At 61.3% G+C, this 15949-nt stretch overlaps 1 long non-coding RNA gene across 1 annotated transcript; it reads left to right on the forward strand.

Moving 5' to 3' along the window:
* The first annotated feature begins 5003 nt into the window (after positions 1–5003).
* Positions 5004–14035, forward strand: LOC307068025. The gene is made up of 3 exons (XR_013811429.1): positions 5004–5064; positions 12707–12764; positions 13096–14035. It is a non-coding gene; the product is annotated as an uncharacterized lncRNA (long non-coding RNA).
* Positions 14036–15949: the final 1914 nt, after the last annotated feature.

Consider the following 15949-nt stretch of genomic DNA (forward strand, 5'->3'; position numbering starts at 1 on the left):
AGCACTGCAGGGATATCTCATCTAGTGCCCCGCGAGAGCTGCAGGCCTTACAGACGTGCACAAGGGCCTGTGGGTGGCTCCTGTCCTTTCTCTGTCCCTGTTCCCTCCCACGTGCCCCATCACACCTCCACTCCGGCCGCCGGCCTCTGGGCCTCCTCTGCCCTTGCCGTCCCCTCTGTCTGCACAGCTCTACCCCCGGTAGCTGCCTGCCTCACCGCCTTCGTGTTTCAGGTCTGTTCTCACCTGTTTCAAGTGCCAGTTCCCTGGCCAGTGACAGGAAAACAGCATCCCCGCCCCGGGTACTCCCAGCCCCCTCCCCAGCTTCATTTATTTGTCACAGCACACCTCCCCTAAATGTCACAGACCACGGAACTCTCACACTCATGCAGTTTCTTGACAGTGTCCTGACGAGGAAGAAGGGAAGCTTTGTCTTGTTCCTTGCTCTGAATCCTCACGTGCAGAATGGTCCTGGAACATAGGAGGTGCTCGGTAAATATGGGCCAAGCAGTTGGGTGATGGTGGGCCAGTCAGCCATCTGGACCTCAGGGACCCTGTCTCTGAAATGGGGAGGGTGGCCGAGATGAGGGAAAGATGGAAACTTGAAATTGCTGATACACCTCTGACCCCAGGCCTGCGCCCCTGCAGGCCAGATACCTGGTGCTGCATCCTCTCCTCGGCGAGCTGCAGCCCCCCTGAGGCCAGGAGGCCTGGGGGTCACCAGAGCAGGGCTGAGCTTGAACGAGACTTCTGGGTCTCGGTAGCACCCACCTGGCCTGGTGTCTGGAGTGCACGTCCCTTTTCTCCACCTCTCGTGCCCACAAGGGTGGTGCCTGGCTCACCCCTTCCCTGATGGCCTGTCAGTGAGCCCAACATCTGGCAGCCCCGCTGACCGCATTGCCTGCCTGGGGTCCCTGTTTACTATTTCACCCTGGACAGCATTTGGACACAGGCTTTGCAGGAAGGCGGCTTTGCAGGCAGTGCTGGGCGAGTGAAGGGCCACCAGTCCAAGCCCTGGCTCTCTGACTGTAGCCACGCCTCCCCAGGAAGCAGTGGCCCTTTGAGACCGTGAACACCCCACCCTGGCCCACAGGACTCTCCCACCAGCCACGCGAGGGCATCCCCTCTCCCCGTCGAGCCTGGAGCAGGACTCACGTGGTGACCCGTGGACTTAGACCCCTGGCCGGAGCAGGGAGCTAGCCAGCCAGGCAGCCTCCCTTCAGTGTGGACAGAAGACCCGCCGTGTGCTGGGCATGGCCACCACAATCCCATGAATCCTGCTAGTAGGGTCTGATGGGACAGGCGAGGGGTTGGGGACTGTGCAGACCTAAGTCTGAATCCTGATGCTGTCACTTCATTCATCCTTTGCTAAGTGCATACTGAGCGCCTGCTCTGGAAACTTGCAGTCAGGTGGGGATCAGCTTGTCCTGCTGTGTGTTCTTGACAAGCCCTCTGAGGGCTCTGAGCCTGGCTTCTCTCAGAGATTGGCAGGTCCCTTCCATGAGGGGCTGTCCTCACCACCTTCCATGACAACACTGGTGGAAGGACCCTGGCCAGGTAGGGGGGGTCTCTGTCCTTTTTGGCAGGTGTGAATCTGGACCCTCAGCCACGCCCTTATCCTCCTTTGGGATGAGCCATGGCTCACCATCTCATTCCTCCAGACTCTTAGGACTCGTGCTCGCAATCCAGAATCCATGAAGGGCCCTAGAGTGACCTTGGATGAGTCATACCATCTGTCCTTGCCCCGCTGTTTTCTATCCGCTCCCATTGTTCTCCAGAGGGGCCCTGGGTTCAAAGAGAAAGCCCTGGGCTGGGTCAGGCTCACTCACTCAGTCACCAGATACTTATTGAATGTGTGCCAAGCACCATTCCAGGCACGGAGGATATACCAGTGAGCAAACAGACAAAAATTCCTACAAAATACATATGTCAGTGAACTGTATGGTACAGTAGGTGGGGAAGAGCATTCCAGGCAGAAGGACCAGCAAGTGCAAAGGTCCTGAGGTGAGAATGTGCCTGGTGAATTCAAGGAACCGCAAGGAGACAGTGGTGAGGGGCAGGGGGAGCTGACTGTGTGGGAGCTTTAGCCACTGTGAGGACTTTTTCTTCTGATCACTCTGAAACCAGGAAGGGGAGGGAGCCTGTGCCTGCCCCCCAGGGGAAGGGGGGCATCCACTACCAACCTCATTCTCCCACCTGCCACATAGCCCGTGGGTGGCTGGAGGAGGTGGCTGAGTCAGAATGTGACAGGGACGCTCTGAGGCTGTGGGTCAGGTGGCACTGAGGCTGGGTCGGAGTTCCCAGCAGGGATTGGGACTCTTTTGTCTAATGGTGCACACAGTGGGCCTCTCCTGGCTTGCTGAGCGGCCTCAGGACTGAGTGACCCTGGTTCCCAGGCCAGATAATTGAAGATGGAGATTGAGCAGTCTGCATTTTAGAGGTGGGGGTGTGGGGCTAGAGCCCAGAGCGGGGAGAGGCTGCCCAGGGCCTGTTGGTGGGATCAGGTGCCTGCAGTTGGCATCTCTGTTTTTGGTGCATCCTTCCCAGGTGAGTCTGGGGTCAGCCTAGAGGGTCCATTTCTGGGAGCAAAAAGGGCTGCTCTTTGCCCCAGGCGGCTGCACTCAGGACTGAGCAGGCTGTAAGATGTTCCAGGCCAGGGGTTCGCAAGCCTGGCTGTGAGATGCTGATTCCCAGGCAGAGGGAACAGCCTATGAAGAGGCTCTGGGCACTTGGGTTGATGAGGTCTGGGCTAGAGCCCAGGAACCTGTTTTTTTCATCCCCAGTTGACACCCTACAAATGGCAGGTTTGGGAGTGCCTTCTGGTCACCAGGACCTGGGGGCAGAGCAAGCCTTCATAAGCCCCCTCTCGAATGCCCCCAGCCCCAGCCCAGAGAAGGCCGGGCTGAGGAGGCCCTCCAGCAGTGGTGTGATGTGCTACTGCCCTCACCAGGTCTCAGGGAGGGCGGGGAGAAGGCACGGGTGGGTGTAGGATGTATGAATCCGTTAGTGGGGGGGTTAGTAGGCGGGGACAGGGGTCCCCTGAATCACTGAAAAGCAAAGCCCGAGTGTGACAGGGCGTGGGGTGCACTCCTCCCTCCTGCCAGACAGAGAGGGGCCTGAGCTCGGAGGCAAGGTGGCGGCCGAGGAGAATGGCACGGACAGACTGGCGAGCAGGAGAAAGTGGAGAGAGCCAGCTCTGACGCATCAGGGTGATCCCTGGCGCGATAATCGGGCGGACGGACGATAGGCCGGACACGTGTATGGATAGAAGGTGGGTGGATGGAGAGAGGATGGATGAATGAATGAATGGCTGCGTGGGCGGTGCGCTGCCGGGCGAGGGGCGGGCTGCCGAGCGCTCAATCACGGCCCCGGGGCGCGGCGCCCGCTACGCTCACCCCCGCCCCCCACCTTGGCCCCGCCCGGGGCGCGTAGTTCCGCGTCCCTGGGGCTCTGGGGCCGCTCCGGCGGCGGCCCCGGGACTGGAGCGAGGAGGGGCCGCCCCTCGGCCGTGGGGGAACCGGAGGTACGGTCCCGCCTCGAGGCCCCGGCCCCGTTCTTCTTTGTCTGGGCCTGGTCCTCCGCCGTCTCCGGACCGCGACCCGCCTCTGCGGGCAGCCCTCGCCGCGCGCTTCGGGGCTGCTCCCGGATCTCCGAGCCTTGGGTCCCCGCTAACCCCCAGCCCGTAGGCGTCTTCCCGGCCCCGTAGGGTCCTCCCAACCCGGTGCCTCTAGGACCGCGGGGCTGGCCAGGGCCAGGATCTCCAAGCTGCGTCTCCGGTGCGGACGGGGTTGTGGGGTGGGGGCGGGATGCGGGCCCTCGGGTCTCCGCCTTCTCTTTTCCGCCACCACTCGTCTCGCTTCGCCCCGACCCCGAACAGCGCGGCCTGTTCGTGCCTCAAGCGCCTCTTCTGCGGCGGTGCGGTCCCCGACGCCACGCGGACCCCCCCACCCCCACCCCCACCCCCTCACAAGCCAGGCCTCGGCCCCGCACGCAGAACACTGCCCCGCCAGCCCCACACAAGGCCGCCTGCGGGCGCACCCCAGCCCTGCACGGTCCGTACAACCGCAGCCCCACGGAGACACGACACCCCTGAGACACACTCGGGCCCACGCAGACACAAGCCCATAAACACACAACCTCACGCAGACACGGCCCACCCAGGCGCAGTCCCGCAACCCTCGATAAACAATCGCACACAACCCCACGCAGGCACCGCATCACTCCGTGGCCCTGAGACCCAGAAGCACATTCACAACCTCGCCGCAGGCCCCCAAGCCCCGTGATATTCACACGGAAGACAGACCAGAAACACACAGTCACACTGATACACACACGGGCCCAAGCGCGCAGCCAGGAGCTCATCCACGGGCTCGTAAGTCACTGGGAAAATATTAAAGCGTTCCCTCCCTCCCCTTCCATGTCTTCGTGCGCGCGCGCGCGCGCGCACGAAGACACTCACCCCCCCCCCCCGCCCGGTCTCTAAGCGCCTCGGAGCCTTCTAGCCGTTGACCCCGAGCCCCTGCGGTGAGAGCCGCGGGAGCGTCTCCCCGGCGCCCCCTCCTCCCGCTCCCTTCACCAGCTCCCGCTCCTCCCCCGCCTCCTCCTTCCCTGCCCCCTCCGCCTCCTCCCCTCCCCCGCGTCTGGGGCGCGGGCTGCGCGCAGCCAAGCCCCCTCGTCGCGCGCGCCCCGCGCCCTCATCGCGCTCGCCGAGTTGATGCGGCCACTGGGCTGTCTCTAGCTCCTGCCCCCGGTGGCCCGTGAATAATGGCTACTGAGGGCGCTCGCAGGGTCTGCTGAGAAGGAAACGCGGGGCGCTAGAGGCGCGGCGCGCGCGGGAGCGCGAGGGAGAAAGGAACGAGCCCCGGACCGCCGCGAGCGGCGGGCGGAGAGAAAGGAACCGTGCGAGCGCTCACATTTTTTTCTCCTAAGGATCTCATCCGGCCGCCGCGTTCTGGAAGAGACGAGGGGAGAGCGCGCGCGAGCTGAGGAGGAGGAGAGGCGGCGCGGGGAAGGGAGGCGGCGAGACGCGCAGCGCCGGCGCCCGGGAGACCCAGGAGGAACCCGCAGGTATTGTTGGCGGCGGAGCTTTGTGTCTTCGGGGGGCCGATCCGGGCGCGAGGGCTCCGGCGGCTGCCGGCGGGGGTCGCCGCCCGCCCCCGGCACCCCTCCCGCCGCGCCGCGATCTTGGCTAGAGTTGCAGATCTGCCTGTTTGGGGTTTTCCACACAGGTTGAGGAAATCGGTCTCAGAAGGAATTTCTTTTTTCTTTTTTTTTGGCCGCAGTTTGGTTGTGCTGGGGATTCCTCCCTCCCTTTTTCTCCACCATACATAGGTGAGGGGTCTTGGCGACAGCGCCACTGGCCTAAGGCTGTGGTCTGAGATGGCGGGGCTGGTGGCCGCGGACGGGAAGGGACAGACGCGGGGAAGGAAGGAGTTTGCTCAAGTTCGCCATCTGCGCCCGGGAGCTGGTCAGGCGGGGAGGGGTGTCTGCGCGCCCCGTCCTGCTCCGGGCCACCGGTGGGAAACTTCCCGAGAGCTCAGCCTCCCGGGGGACTCGGCGCCCCCGACGCCTGGGGCGCTTCCTCCGGCCGCCACGGCCCCTCCTCGCAGCCCGCGAGCGCGGAGGTCGCGTTCTCCCCGCCCCCGCCTTCCTCCTCCCCCGGCGGCTTCCGGATCTGGACAGAGCGAGAGGAGCTGCTCTAAACACTTCCCCTGGAGACCCCTCCCCGCTGGCCGCGATAGCTCCCCTGCCCTGCACCGCCGCCTCGCGCGCGCCCCAGTGGCCAGGTTGACAATGAAATCTCGCGCCTGTGCGGTTGCGGGGGGAGGCGGGGGGGGGGTCGAAGCTCGGTCTCTCCGGGGACTGCTGACCCTGGCCAGGGAAAGGGGGAGGGGGACTCCTTAGGGGGAGGGGCTTGTTTGGGTTAGAGATGTTGACGTCGGAAGGGTCGGGCGGGGTGGGGTGCGCAGTGGAGGCCTGAGGCTTGGGTTCGGGGCCCGGGTCGTGGGTTCCAGCCTCTCTCGGGCTTGGTGATTGGCTGGTGACTCCAGGCACGTCGAGGCCCCCCACCACCAGCCTCCTCCCCTCCCGTGCAATGCGGGCTTCAGAGGTGATCCCGAGGAGATGTGTGTGTGTGTGTGTGTGTGTGACGGAGTGTGTGTCTCCTGCGATCCACAGCAGACGCTGCTCCCTGACCCGGAGATCCGGACCCTCGCCCGTCCCCTAGGGGCTGGGGGAGGGGAGAAGAGGGGTGGGAACTTCTCTTTTCCCGCCTGGGCCCTGCGAAGGGAGCGCTGGCCCGGAGAATTTCTGGGGACCGCAGTCCTGAAGGGGGGCTCGACTCAAAGTGGCGGCCGCAGGGTCAGCTAAGCGCTCGGATTCCTTTGCTCCTTGGGGGCGGAGGGGAGGGGTGAAAGGGGTCGGGGCTAGTTGGAATGGGAGCGGGGGTGAAGGAGAGTCCGTGGAAATCTGCCTTCGTTGGGTTCCAGGCAGCGGCACAGGGCGCTAAGGGGGGCTCTCCCCTTTTTCTCCCGAGGGTTGGGCCCAGCAACCCGGTCAGGTGAAGGAAAGCCTTCTACTTAAGGAGGGGTTCCTGCGGGAGGGGGCAGCTGTGGCTCCGTCCAGGTGTGAGAAGAGTTAATCCTCCCGGGAAACCTGTCAGCCCCAACCTGGCAGGCCGCGGTGTGAACCTCTGACGTGCTGTGCCTGGTGGGGTGGTGCTTTACTCAGGGACCCTGGGGAGGTGGGAATCTGAGCCCAGAGAAGGTGCCAGCAGCCAGATAGCAGCTGTGTGGCCTCAAGGGAAAAGGGGTTATGCCCACTGCCTTGGGGCTGTTGCCGTGGACGTGGGGTGGACGCGTTCCCCCAGTCCCCATTCCCCGCCGTTAAGCGTGGGTTTCTGACCCATAGGCTGGACTGTGAGGCCCTGACAGCTGAGGGCAGGCCTGCCGAGGCTGCGGGAAGGCAGGACCTGGCAGGATGGATTTCTGCTCACCCAAGGGCCAGATACAGCACAGGCCCCTGGTGTAGATCCTGGGGGGGGGGGGGCGTCTTCCCTCCCCCACTGGTTTCCCTTTCCTGTAAGTGACAGCCCAGCCTGGCCATGATGAGCAGTGGGCTTTGGCTGATGGACACAGGGGTGAACGCGTCAGTAATGAATGAATGAATAAATGAATGGTAGGGGAAAGTTTCTCAATTGGAGGCATTCAGTCCTTGTTTTTGTTTTTAAACGATATTTTCAAAGTATATATTTTAAAATATGGTTAATAGAAAAATGTGAAAAGTAGAGCAAAATAAAAAAGGTTACAGACAGCCTCAGGGAGCTGTGACAATGTGAATATTTTGTTGTCTTTCTCCACAGTCTTCTTGATTTGGTGGTTGGTTTGTTCTTTAGAGACTTGTCGGCATTCTTTATGTTCAGATGTATATCCTGCTCTTCGTTGGCGCTCACGGGAGCCTTTTCCTGTTTTGTAACCAACTCTTCGTAAACACCGCAGTTAATGTTTTCAGGCTTTTCCAATTGGGTGGATGCTCCACCGTTCACTTAATATTCCCCTTTTGTTCCACGTTCTGGATGCCCCTGATGAACGAGACAGTGGATTTATTTGTGTGGAGAGCTTTTTTTTGACGTTTAAAATGATTTCCTCCAAATGACACTGCTCGCACCTGCAGCGGGAGAAACGGGCTGCTCGTTTTTTCCCTGATAAGTGGAACACTCTTCTCCTTCCTCCCCACTATCTAGAACCTTCTCTCAGAGCCGAAAGAGCCTTGGCAATGAATCACCTGTCTGACCTCCTTCCTTTGACAGAGGGGGAAACGTGAGCCCAGAGAGGGAAGTGAATTCCAAGGTCACACAGCAGCCGCTGGGCCTCGTAGCAGCCAAGAATGGGCTACTGATCTGCCTTTTGGTTTTCACATCTGGGAAGAGTCCCTAGGGGTCTTTTAGGCTGACCTTGGCCATTTCACAGATGGGGGCACTGAGACCACAAGAGAGGAGAGACACCTGGCTGGCCTATCGGGTTGGCAGCTGGAGCACCAGACAGGCTCCTCAGCCTGTGTGTGTCACGCACACTGTCTGTGGCCACAATGTCCGTGGCACCTGGGGCCACCCAAGGTACCAGGCTGCCATTGGCCAGCCATGGATTCCCTATGGCCCCTCCACACGGCTCCCCCTTCCTCCTTGCCATCCCATTTTCCAGGAGGAAAAGCTGAGGATGCAAAGCAGGTGCAGAGAGACGGTGGGACTGCAGATGTCAGAGGACCCCAGTGGTCCTGCCCCTTCCCCCAGGCCTCCGTTTACCTATCTGGAGACCTAGCTCTGGGTCTTTTCAGTGGCTGGGAGTGGGTATTGGCACAGACAGCCACTGCGGGGCAGTGGGGAAGGACCAGCGACATCTCACCCACTCCCTCTGGCTCAGCTTTGACCCCAGGAGGCCCCTGGGGAGGAAGGGGAAAGAGGGAGGGAAGGAAGGATGGGAGCAAAGGCACAGGAGAAAAAGAAAGGGATTAGAAAGGGGGTAGAGGCAGAAATTGGGGAAGGAAAGGACCTGTTTAAAGTGAAAAAAGGAGAGAGGAAGCCCCCAGCCCCCAGCCTCATTGGGCACCCAGAGTAGCGGCTGGGGGCATGGCTCCCAGTGCGGGCGGGGGCTGGCCAGAGCTGCATGGCCCGGAAAGGCTGGACCTTGGGGTGGGCTTGCTCAGGGCAGGGTGGGACAGCTGTTCAGGGGGCTCTGGGGATCAGGAGGACCCAGACCAGGTGGGTGGCAGGGAGGCAAGACCGGGGTGGTGGATTCTCTGTTCGTGGGTCCCTGTGGGGCAGGTGGCAGGGCACCCTCAGGTCCGAGGTCAGGGCCGGGCTACGTGGGGGGGCGAGGCGATTGTGGCTCGGACTCCCCACTGCAGGACAGGGGCCTTCTATCCCCACTCTGCGCAGCCCTCCCATGAGTGGGGGTATTTGGGCCTTTCTGTGGTGTCTCTGGGCTTGGACGCCTTCCCGTGTGCCTGCATGTGCATATGTCTGTGTGTCTGATCCTGTTTGTGTATTCTCGGGGGTCGGCGTGCCTGCCAGCCTGGGTGTGTGTACCCATGTCTGTGTGCCTCGGGCCGTCTGTACATTCTTGGGCATGTGTGCGTGCGTGCATACCTGTGCGTGTGTGTGAATCTGTGTGTGTCCCCATGTGTACCGTGTCTGTGGGTCTCTGATCCCATTCGTGCATTTCCAGGGGGAGAGCATGCCCTGGAGCTTGGGCACGTGCGTGTTTATCTGTGTGTGAGCACGCACTTTCCTCCTAATGGCCCCAAGAGGGATCCAGGCACCAGGCTTTTGTGCTGCTTTCAAGGTTGCGGCCGGGGGGGGTGGGGGGGGGTGGGGGGTGGGGGGTGGGGGGGGGTGGGGGGTGGGGGGTGGGGGGGGTGGGGGGGTGGGGAGGCAAAAGAAAATCTTAAAAGACCGTCTTCCCTCTGGTCTCCAAGGAGATCAGCCTGTGAAACGATCTGCACGTTAATTAAAAACGATTATATCCTGATGGAGCCATTCCTGCTCACATCCCCCAGCCAGGGCGAGGGTGGGGCTGAGGCCAGAGATGGAGGATGGGGCGGGGTTCCACTGCAGGGCAGGGCCAGCTCAAGACCCGGCCCCCAGAGTGGAGCGGACCTGGCGGGGCAGGTGGCGAGGTGTTGGGGGTATGTCCCCACAGTAGATTTGAGCTTCTCCTTTGAGTTTTGAAGACACCCCACTCCCAGGTATGTTCTCTGAGGTACAAACAGCTCCATCCAGGAGGTCGAGGTTAAGAGCCGCCCTCCCTTGAGTGTGGGCATTTGGGCATTTCCGTGCTGTGTCTTTGTGCTTGGCTGTGTGCCTGGGTGTCGGGGTGGCAGCCACCAGGCCCCACAGCTGCCCACTCACATGCCGGGCACTGGGCCTGTTTGCACACATCCTGCGAGTCAGCGTTTGTGGTTCCAGTTTTATAGAGAATTGGCATGCTTGAGGTCACGGAGTCAGAGGTTGGGGACCCAGTCCTCTGATCCCGAGGCCCAGACCCCCTTTCTAGCTCCCACCTGCCCCCAGACTCCCACAATGAGGGGTCCTCCCTCTGCAGGACCCCCGGGAAGCTGGGGTGCCCGAGGGCAAGCCTTGTCGTCCTCACAGCACTCCTGAGGTGGTCCGGTTCTGAGGTCCGAGCTGCACGGGGTGTGGGGCCGTGGCATCCATTCACGTGGAGCAGGTGACTCGCCAGCCCGGAGCAGCTCCGGTCTCTATTGTGTTGTGTTCACCAGCCTGCGCAGGGCCTGCTCCCCTCCCTCCCCCGTGGGACCTGCTGACCACCGAGTAACCACACTCCTGGGTCCATTGCCACCAAGACCTTTCTGGAGAAGTCTGGGCCAGGTCACACTCTCCCTGGCCTGGTTGTCTGGCCCCCAGTCAGCCCTGTAAGCCCTGCAGTCATGGAACAAGTAGCCATAATAACAAGAAGTCAGGAGACCCTCAGCCTGCATCCCAGAATCAGGCGTTGCCGTGGTCTATAACTGGGAGACGCTCGGGCAAACCGGGTCACTTCCCGTTTGTGGGGACCCGACTGTCCAGAAGGTGGCCCACTGCCCTGCCCCTTGCACTGCACGCACTCGGCACCGGCCACGAGCATGGGCCTTTCATGCTTCCTCTAGCCTTAGTTTCCCCTTTGTGCTGTGGGGAGCATAGCTTTTTCCTGACTGGACTGGGAAACCAGGTCAAGTTTGTTCAAGTGCCTCGTTGCATCCGGACGCACAGAGAGGCTTGTTAAGCGTTTGCCTGTGCATCTGTCCAACCGGGACACCTGTGCGTTGCCACGGCAGGGGCCCTGGGTTTGCTGGCTTCTGGGAGGGAGATGTGCTGTTACTCCTTCGGTGCTTCTGGGGGACATTCTGGGGTTGAGGTGGCTGTCATCTCGGTAGGAGCCTCCAGGGGACTAAGGAGTTCACTGGGCCCACCTGAAACTACATTATCAAAGGTAGAGTGTCTGGAAAAAGGGAGGGGATGTTCCTGCGGGACCAGGTCCCACATTCTCAGGGGAGCTTGACCCAGGGGAGGGTTCTGGGGCCAGAAATGGTGTCATGAGGAACTAGAGGCGTCGATGGGACCAGAAAGGTCCTCTGTCCATTCCCAAGGGCAGCGCTGGGAGAGAGAGAGGCAGATGTTGGCTTCTCCCACGAAAAGCCCTTTGCGCTGAAGCAGGCAGAGACCCTGCCCGCCCAGGCCTGCAGGGTGCCGCCTTCCAGGAGCACCTTGACCCACGCGGTATCGGCCTTCTTGCCTTTCCCAGGGCCGGAGATGCCTCCTTCTCTTCCCACAGTATCCTGCTTACACAAAGGCATGTGGCCCAGGAGGAGTGACCCAGGATGAGCTCGTGTCTGCACAGCACAGGGCCCTCCAACCTGCAGGCCCCGGAGGGCCAGCAGGCAAATCTACCTGGGCGGGGTGCCGCTTGGTCCTCGTGGGGGGCAGCAGCTCAGCTCTGCTGGGTGGCATTTGGGGATGCGGCCCAGGTGCCGTTACCCACCTTCTTAGGAACTGGTACTCAGGTGTTTACATGCCATCTTCTGGTTAGGGTATGTTGTCACCTAATCCGGCAACTCGCCTGTGGCCAGATTGAGACCCCAGGCCGCAGTTTGCAGCCTCCTGGCTAAGTGGCTGTTCCTCAGGGGTCACTGTAACCACCCTCTGTGTCCAGCCTTGAACCTCAGTCTACCAGCCTCATGCACGTCTGCACTGTCCCCAGCCCTGTTCGCCGTCTTGGAGGTGAGGCTGTGGGAGCAGAGGGCACACCCGGGGCTGCCGGGACCCACCTGAGCGCCAGCCTGCCCCGTCCCCCTGTGTGCACAGCCGGGCGGGGCGGGCATCTGATGGGCACCGGGGTCATAGGTCAGGCTCATTTCCTTCAGATGTTTGCTGACAGCACCCTGGCCCTGTCCCAGGGGAGTCAGGGTGGGCCTCCCAGAGGAAGAAGGGCACGGGCACACCTTACAGCAAGCCTGGAGGTGGGAGAGAACCTGCAGGGCTCTGGAGGTCAGACGGTGGGAGCAGGAGAGGTAGAGGCAGGGGTGGAGGCTGAATGGGGTCTGGGCCTTGACTGCTGTGAAGGCAGTGGGAAAAGACGGGTGCTCCGGGCAGGGAGCGTGGCTGGAGCAAAGGCTTGGAGGTGGGAGCACTGAGGCTGACGAGGGAGAAGTGGGAGGACCAGCAGAGGACCTGGTGGGGCAGCGTGACCCTTCAAGGCCTGAGTTTGCTCCCTGAGAACGCCCGCCTCCTCTGATTGTAACTGGTGGCACGTGGACCGGACAGAACTCAGACCTGGGGCGCCACTCCAGGGCGAGGCAGGGGCCTGCAGGGCCTGCAACTGAGCCCAGCCCCCAGCCAGAGGGATTATGACATCTTGGCTGGGGAGGGAGATGGCGGGCCTCGGGGACCAGTAATTAAAGCCCAGCAGATTGTAATTCCCCGAAGGAAAGCTCAGCATGGAGAGGAAGGACACCCAGAGAGGGCAGGAGGAGGAGCGGTGGGGCTGGGGCAGGAGGAGGGGCGGTGGGGATGGCAGGGGGCAGAGGACTGGTACCTGGAGTCCTACTGTTCAGAGCATCCTCTCTGCAAGACCTCCTGCTGCTGGGCCCCTGAGCACTTATTTCCTGTCTTCAAACCCCCTGTGAAGGAAAGTCTCCTGTTGTCCCCATTTTACAGATGGAAAAACTGAGGCTTGGAGGAGTCAGGCACCTGTGGGTCAAGGTCCTCGGGGACAGTAAGACGCTCGGCTGGGGTGACCCAGGGCGGGTGGCGTCCCAGGGAGGGCAGGCCTTCCCACACCATCCCTCTGTCTGGGGAGGGGGCAGGGGGAGCTGGCATCGTGGCTCGCATTGCGGTGACTGGGGGAGGCCGGCCACGCAGGGCATCACCTGCTGTGACATGAGGCAGGGGCGGCCCCTCCCAGGTGTCTCCGCACCTGCCCAGGGCTCCAGTTATCTTGGGGTTTCTTGTAGCCTGAGCAGTGGGGATGGCCAATAAGGCAGACCCTGACGGTGAAGGGAGCTGACCTTTGGGACTTCCTCCTCCTTCCCCGCCCCATCCTACAGGTCCCTCTGAGCCTCTCGCACTGGGGGCTTCGGCCATCACCTCCGTCTGACAGAAGAGCACCCGAGCCATCTCCTAGAGAGTTAACACACTTTCTGCAGTCCTGCCCTCTCCCACTTCCCCACGTCACTCGGGGGAGAGGTTTCTGTCGTGTCTGCCCTTGGCTCCCTTGTCTGAGCAGACCACCCTCCCAGGAGGGGCCAGAGACTGGGCTGGAGACCTCAGACCAGAGGTTGTCCACTGATGATGCCTTCGGATGGGCGCTGTGGCCCGCACAGGGTTTAAAAAATAATATCAGATTTCACATAAAATTCCCACTTTTTGCTTCTCTTACAACTGGCAGGTCCTATCACTGCAGCCAGAGCTGGGGTCAGGCTGCCCACCACCTGGGCCTCTGCAGTCCCTGCTCAGTCTAGTCCCACCCCCACCCCCCAGCTTACGCCTGAGTTCCCATCCCGGCACCCCAGCTTTCGGCACCCCAGCTTTTGCTGATCTTGGGCAGATTACATCTTTGACGCTCATCTGTAAAATGTCACAACTGAGGAACCGATTCAAACTGGGTCTTGAAGGTGTTCCCAGAAATTCTCCAGCCAACAGTAAATAAAATAAGAGGAAGGAGGGGGCTGCGTGGGGAAGAGAAGAGGTGGGAAGGGGTCCGGGGTGCCTGGGGAGCATTGCCGAGCTCTGCTGCCCTCACGCCTGCTGGGCAGCACCTGGACGCTGCCCCCAGCCGGGCTCTGCTGGTTCCACATGTGACCGTGACTGCGACTGCCCGGTCCAGCCTCACATCCACCCTCCCGGCCTCTCTGATCGAGGGAAGAGGGTGCAGAGAGGTGAGGGACTGCCGGGTGCCACCCAGTCCAACACCCGTTCTCATCTCAGATACTGTAAAATTGGCTGCGTTTTCCCTGTGCATTAAAAAAAACGCTCTTTTGGTTCATATGTGGGAAGGGTTTTGATGTTCTCGCACATAACCTTTTGCTGAAGCGACAACGTGCAATGAAAGGGTCCCTGGAGAGTTGGTGTAATTTGGGCTGTGAGGGACGGAGAATACCAATGCAGACGCCTCCAGAAAGTCTGCGGCCCCGGAGCTGGGAACCCCGGGGGACACCCCACCCGCCGTCCCACACGAGGCCTCCCACCCTGCTCTCCATCCTGGCCCCCCAGACCACGGTCCATTCAGATTCGGGATTGACTATTTGGCTTTTCTCTCTCACGTTCTTTGAATGGGGACGTAAGTTCCCAGAGGGGGAGGTCTCCATGGAGAGAGGATGACTCTCCAGGACGAGAGGGATTGAGGGGGACAGATGTGGAGGCCCCCTTTCTGGGCAGGAGCTGGCCAGTGTGGTGGCAGACAAAGGGGCCCACGCTGAGGGAAATTGAAGGGCACCTTGAAGGTGTGTCGTGTCTGCCCTTGGCCCCAAAGGATCAGAAAAGGGGGCTCGGGAGGTTCCAGTTAATTGAGGCTGAGTCTAAATTGGGAGGCCTAATAAATGGTAATTATCCTCCCGTGGGAGCAGACCAGAGCTAACCGATGCCACCAGGAGCGGAGACTGTGGATCGGGCCTCCTTCCCCTCCTGCCCACCTGGAGGCTCTAAGAACGGCCGTCCCGAGGTCTGAGGGACAGACCTGGTGTGGACGGGCCACCTCCTCCCTTCCCGGCTGCCGGTCCAGGGCCTGGAGGTGTACTGCATGCCTGCCTGTGTGTCTGCACGAGAGGACACGCATGCACGTGCTGGCACGCCCGCCCTCCACCCAAGTGTCTCCAGGCCCCTCCTGCAGAACAGCTGACCCCTTACCTCTCCCCGCTGTCTGAGGACAGGGAGGGGGGCATCTCCTTGTGAAGTCTCGGTGGGACACAGGCTTCGCAACTCCAGACAGCAGTGCCGGGCCATGTGGGCAGAGGTGACTTCGTGGAGTTTCAGTTCCACCCAAAGAGGAACTTTGTCATATAAAGTGGCCCAGAAGCAGCAGGGCTGCTCCGGAGCCCCATCCTAGTAGGTATGTGAGCAGGTCAAGAATTCACCCTCATCTCCCTTCTGAGCCCAGAGTCCCAGGCCGTGAATTTCCCTCGGTGACACACAGCAGTTACTGAGGCCGCCCTGTCTGGTTGGAGGGCCCCAGCAGTGGCCTTCTGCCACTCGGGGGTCCCCAGACCTGCCCAAAGAGGCGGGGAGCATGGAGGAGGGTGGGGACGTGTGTTCTGTGTGCTCGCCCGGGTGGGGCTGCGGTGCCGAGATGGATGTGATGCTGCACGCGTGTGTGGTTCTGAGGGGTGGGAGGGGGGCTGTGAGTGTGGGCACCGGGGCCAGTGGACGCGTTTGCGGTGTGTGTGTGGGGGTGCCAAGGCCCCGCCCACCCTTCCTGGGCCAGACCTTCCCACCCGGGCCCCTCACTGCCCCTGCCCCCGGGTCAGACCCGGGAGGGTCCGTGCTCCCCGCTTCCAGGGACCTCGACATCTGCCAGCCCACCTCTTACTTTATCCTTGCTCCTGGGATATGAGCAGGCCCTGCAGGTGGCCGAGAGATCCCCAGGAGATCCTGAAGGAAGTGGGTTCCTGAGCTTCTGCAGCATCTGGGCCAGAAGGGGAGACCCTTGTGGACACACCGTGAGCGTTTCCAGATGCAGATGGAATATTTCCAGCGATGGAGTGTTTTTAGAAATGAGACATGGCGTTTCTGGAGACAGGGTGAGGACGTTTCTAGAAACAATGCAAAGTTTTTTTGGAGGAGGGGCATGAAGATGGAAGGTGAAATGGGGGCATTTTTGGAAATAGAGGGCATTTTCTGGGGTGAAGATGAGGCCTTTCTGGATTCCAAACATTGTTAGAGGCGAAACATCTCTGGAAATGGACT

This window comes from Hyperoodon ampullatus, assembly GCF_949752795.1.
Source record: "Hyperoodon ampullatus genome assembly, chromosome: 19".
NCBI lineage: Eukaryota > Metazoa > Chordata > Mammalia > Artiodactyla > Ziphiidae > Hyperoodon > Hyperoodon ampullatus.